This window comes from Aythya ferina (genome assembly GCF_964211825.1).
Source record: "Aythya ferina genome assembly, chromosome: 2".
In the NCBI taxonomy this organism is placed as follows: Eukaryota; Metazoa; Chordata; class Aves; order Anseriformes; family Anatidae; genus Aythya; species Aythya ferina.
Window position 1 is genome coordinate 2,286,957 of NC_140297.1, and position 5,979 is coordinate 2,292,935.

A 5,979-nucleotide genomic window follows, 5' to 3' on the forward strand; every position below is an offset into this window, starting at 1 on the left:
ACAAAATGATGCAGCTCCCTGAATTGTCCCAGATTTGTTTATTAAAGAGGTATTGTCATCTTACTTCCATTTCAGAGTGAAAGAGAGATGAATTTTTCACATAAAAATTCATACCTAACCACTCTGTGGTGTGCATCTTTTGACTAAAAGGTTGAGTTTTCAGCCTGGACCTACTTTTCCAATTAAAATTTTCATAATCTGAATTAGATATACCTCCCATATCTTCTCTAAACTATTTATTTATTTATTTATTTATTTTAAACTGGAAAAAAAGTTGCTTAGCTCGTTTCTATTATCTTTGTGCAATGGAAGGTACCAAGGGTTCTTTTCTCTATCAGTCTGAAAATGACATTTTATTTACCTGTGTGATACCCTATTCTGAGTTGAATTGCTTGGTAATAGTCTGACAGAAATCACAAACTCAACATTGCATATTTCAGATTGTGAGCAACAAAATTTAACGAGTGAGATTAATCTCATCACATTTCAGATATCTATTGTTTCAAGGTCTGCGTCTGAGCTAGTTACCCCAGGTTCTCATTATAGTCAGTGGAAAAAGTTAGTACTTGTACAGTGAAAATAATTAATTTGAACCATTTTTAGTAATCCATTTTTGAATGAGATGAAATTCTCCCCTCAATATCTCTCCCTTTACTCCCTTTAGGAATATTTCCCAGGTGACATCATCTAAACTGTAGAAAACTGTATCTGATCAGAGAAACTCCATTCAGCAGCAGGTGTATAAAGAAGAGAGATTGAAGGGTGGGAAGAAATTCTTTATATAAAAATAAACCTGAGAAATATCTTTAAACTTTGACATTAATGAAAATACATGTACAATGACGGGGGAGATAGTTCTGTAAGGGAAGAGCTAGCCTGGGAACTAGCTGTAATATACCCTAATTGTTCACACTGCCTCCAAAGGTTTTCAGGCTATTTTCCAGTAAATTAAGTAGTGGTAAAGACCATGACTAACAATGCTGATCAATGCTATAAAACAAGGAAGTAAGTTTCAGGCCCAGCTGGGAAAGTGAGAAAACTTGGATAGTAAGACTGAAGGAAAAACAGTATAAATTAGTGGTGTGTTACTCTGGAGCTCTGTGTTGAAGTCCTAACTTTCTCTAAGACTTTCTGTGTGCTCCTTGGCACATGGATTCATCATTTAGTTTCTCCTCATCTGCAAAAAAATATATATATAATAGTCCTTTTTTTTTTTTTTTTTTTTTTTTTTTTTTTTTTTTTTTTTTTTCCCCAAGAACAAGAGCATACATACCTTTTGGACTCACCAGCTTGGTTGAATGGTTGAAGGGCCATGTAATGCTTTTCAGCTGCTAGCTGCTTCCACTGAACATGTGCCCTCCATCAGAGTCCCTTTAAGCCCCTAATTCCTTCTGGAGTCACAGCCCAGAACTGCAACACAATTCTGTTGGTCATCTGCAGAAGGGTAGAGAAATTGTGTCATACAAATGCAACTTTCAAATGTGGTGGAAATGAATAAGCCCGGTGTGTACAGTACAAGCACTCTGTTTTCTCTGTATGAAGAGCAGCACCCTATTGCATTTAGGATCAGTAAGACATTATATAAATGGTAATCCTTGAAGATCTGCTTGGAGATCAGCTTTATGACTTGGATGGGGATGTATCATATAGGCTGATGACTCAAACTTAATTCACTCTTTATCTATCACCCACTGCATGAGCACGCAAACCTGTTTCCTCCATGGTACAGGCTCTAATGCTTGTGCTGCCTGTTGCTCCCTCTCATACAAAAGAGATTTGTATCAATCCAGCATACAGAGGATTGCAGCTTTATTGACAGTTACTGTTGGTAAAAATGACATCATTTTGTGAATGTATGGCCACAAACTGTTTACCTACAGGGAAATCCATTGAAAGATGTAGATGCAATGGCAGCTGGTGAAGGCTATGCCAAGCAGTTACTACAAAGCTTGCGAAAAGCAGTGAGTGGTGAATTCAAGCTGTTTCTAGCAGCAGTAATCCTCATGGTCAAGAATAGAGATTCATATAGCACAAGGTTTGTCTCACCTCCTTTTAAAGTGTACAGTTGAATTATTCATGCTGGGCCTCCAGGGGAGAGAAAAGTTTAGGGAGTGATGTGTTTGACTTATTTAAGATATCAGCTTTGGAATGAAGAACTTCATTTAGGTAACACTGTTGTCTAATGCAGTGTGGGATTTCTCTCTAGAGCCATAAATGGGAGCTGAAGGAGCAGAAAAGCTCAGCAATAAGTTTCAGGAGTGCTTTAAAAATATCTTTTTTTTGGATAAAATATATTTTTAGACACATAACAGCAAAATATATTTTTATTTCTGAATTGAAAATAAAGAATTGTTTTGGTCTCAGACTAAACTTTTGTTTTTGTTGTTGTTTGATTCTAAGTTCACAGGAAGAGATTCATTCTGCAAAATATAAGGATTTATTTAGCTAAAAACCCTCAGCATTCTATCACAAACTATCTGGAAAGGAATATTTGTGATCACCCTTAGTTTTTAAATGTGATGGAGAAAATGTGCCAGGTTTTAGTCAGTTGCTTAAATAACCTACTCAGACACAGTCAGTAAAAGACCCAACCACTTCTGGCTCACAGCTGAGTGTCTCTTACTACTGCAGAACATTCTCATTTGTCACCTCTGCAGGTGACAAATTCAGGAAGCAGTGGTGCAGGAGTGAACACAATAGTGTTCAGCCAGATTTCTGAAGACAAGCAGATTTTTTCTCAGACAAGCAGATCCTCTCACATGCAGCTTTTTTCTCTAGTCAAATTGAAACCAAGGTGGTTTGCTTCTCCTCTGTCCTCCTCTGTCTTGGCTCTCCATGTCACCAGATAGGCATCAGCACCTAGATTTCAAGAAGAGGAAGAGGGTCCTGGTCTTAAAGTTGTCTTCTGCTAAGACTATGTCAGGGGCCAAATGGCTCTTTTCAGTATTCCCACAAAAGGCTACACCAGTATTACCATGCATGTGATGACCCCTGGATCCTCATCTTTTCCTCCCCTTGACTTTGTCCTTGCCACAGCTTGTGCCTCACCTTTCCATGGCAGCTGGCACCTTGCTCCTCTCCAGATGTTGACTCTGTAGTAAGATTTTTAGCTTTTCCTTTCTTGCCCCCTCTTGCCCCTTATTTGTATTTTTCATCTTCCCAGCACAAGGAACATGTTTCTCTTTCCCGTTTCTCCTCCTTGCTGAAGAAAGGCATCAATTAGAAATTTAAATACTATAAGTCACTGCCCCTTGTCCCCTTCCCCCTTCCTGCTCGCCCTTCCCCCACCAACCCAACTCTCGGAGCATAAATCATTTTCTGTGGTCTGTAGCTCAGCTGGAAAAACTAACAAAACGGGTCTATAATGTCACCAGCATCTAATTTGGTGGATTTATGGGGTCTGGCCTTAAGCACTTGCTGCTTTACAGCGTGTGAGTTCACTCCTGCAGGAACTCCCTCCAGAGTGCAGCTCTTTATCCTTGACTGTGGCTGTCCACGGTCTCTGGAGCTTTGCACAGGGCAGATCCTACTCCCTTGGAAAATGGGAGCTCTCCTTTCTGTCCCACCCCTTGCCCTTGCTTGACAGACCTGAAAGAGGACTGTAAAATATTTCTGCAGCCAAGAAAGGCTTAGCAGTGGTGATGTACTGGTTGCAGCAGGCCAGAGTGGTAATAAAACCAAGGCAGACCTGTTGAGGTTCATGTACTGAGCAGGAAAGTCACACAGCTGGCTCTCTGCTGGTGCTCCCTCACACACAGATTGATCCTTTCCATCTCAAAATGTTTCTTTTTATTATTATTTATTTATTTATTGGTGACTGGCAGTGTCAGATAAAAGGGATTCACCAAGCATCTTGCTGAGGACATGCTTCTTTATGGAGCCCTGCTGGAAGGTGCCATTCTCTGCTGCATAGCTTGGCCCAGGCAAAGCAAGCACAAGGTGTGGAGCCAAGTGGTGGCAAACATCCCTCAGCTGAAATTCTTCTGGCTGCAGTAATTTTGTGACCACCTTCCAGGAGCAGCCTGTCCCCTGGAAGACCTAGAGTTGGTGAGCATTAGCTCTTACAGTCCATTAACACTCTGGCATTTGCCCCAGTAGAACTAGCTTAAAGTTAATTTGAGCCAAATCGTGCATCCAAGGCAGCTGCTGTTCAATGACAAGCCTACATCTAGGACACTCATTATGTTATCAAACACAAATGCCAAGTACTCAGGACACAGATCCACTGCCCTCAAAGCTAAACTCCACCTGAAAACAGTAGGCATGCTGCTTTAACTTTGGTTAGGTCCATGACCAGCTCAGAGCTGGCACTGGTCCTGGGATAACAGTCCTCAAGACCCAGAACACTGATGCACTGGTGCAGAGCAGGGACCTGGATTGGCTTGGTCTGGAGCAAGACATCAGAAGTGCCGATACGTGGAGCACAGACAGCTGGACAGCTTAGAAAGAGCTCAGCTCAAAGTGGCAAAGCCAGTGATGGAGCACTGAGAATTAAATTTGCTGGTTGCAAGCTGGCTCCGTTTGGGTGGAAGCTCTGGAGGAGTGTTTGCATGATGCTGTACAATGCTAGAAATGTAGGACTGGCTCTGGCAGCAAGAGAACCACCCTTTCAATGCTTTGAGGTGACCTTGCTGACCTGAGACTGGTTCTTCATAGTCAGCTCCGGTGTCCACATCTGTGTGTGTATGTATACATTTATAATTATATATGTGTGCGTGTGTATTTATATCCCAGGTATAAAACCTAAGATGATCCAGACACCAGAGTGTGAACTGAAGCAGTGTTGGCTCTCTTTTCTGTGCTTTCTGTGCTTATATATTTGCAATCTGGACATATATCTGTTTTCCAGGATAAACATACTTTCGGACAGAAGTATGTGCTGCAGCGCGGGTCAGGAAAGGGATGACAGCTCTGATTTACATGCCATTTCCCTTGCCTTAGCATATTAAACAGGTTTATTCTCTGTCCACCACCCCTTCTCCCTGGGACATTCACATCTCATGGAAACCACTGATGCTTTGTGGAAAGCTTGGAGAAGGCCCTCTTTGGGGGGCAATATCTGTCAAACTATGCCTGGTGTGTTTCTACCCTGACTCCTTGCATATATAGCTGCAGGGATGTCTGATTCAGCTTCTTGCTTTAGACACTGATAAGGTGTGGGTTTAATTCACAGCTCTTCCCATCAAATAATGGGGATGCAGGTTCACATGGAGCCTTGATCCTTTGAATCTCATTGTCTTCCCCCCCTACCTCAGGAACCTGTGAAATTTCCCAGCTGCATGAGAAAGTCAGTCCTGCAACCCTTAAAGGATAGAGAAACTGAGGAACAGCTTTCGAAAGGGAACCTGTCCAAAATTGCACCACACACATTTGGGAGAGCCAGTAAGAAACGCCAGATCTGTGGACTCCCACTGATTTACGTACATGTGCAAGCCACAAAGACCATCCAGGCTCACTTTCTGAAACCCACAAAATGCCCACAGCTCCTGCTGCTGTGCCAACATCATTCTGAATAATTTTATTGAAGCTATTTGCCTTTCTTATCAAGATATTTCCCAAGAAGAAGATGGTCTTAGGGTGAGGGTACTGATTTAAATTAAGGACGAAAAGGTCTTCAGAAAATATTATTTCTTTCTGCAACAAGTTTTGGTTGAGCTCAGAAAGTTCTTGTCAACATTAATTTTTGTTTAATGTGAAACATTTTTGTTTTCCACTCCTTGAAAAATCTCACCAGAAAGTTTAATTCTTTAATTCTATTTTTTTTTATGACAAGTACAAATTAACATTTCTTCTACTTATTTTGGCCATTTTTTTCCATCCACTTCTCTTCCAACCAAAAACACTTAGTGTTGGAATTTTATGCAAAAATTTCCATTGACAGATAAACATATTTTTTCTTTCTGTCCAAAATATTAGTAACCCAGTACAAATAGTTTTATTACTTGGTTTCTCACCAGACCCATTCTCACCACAGAGCCT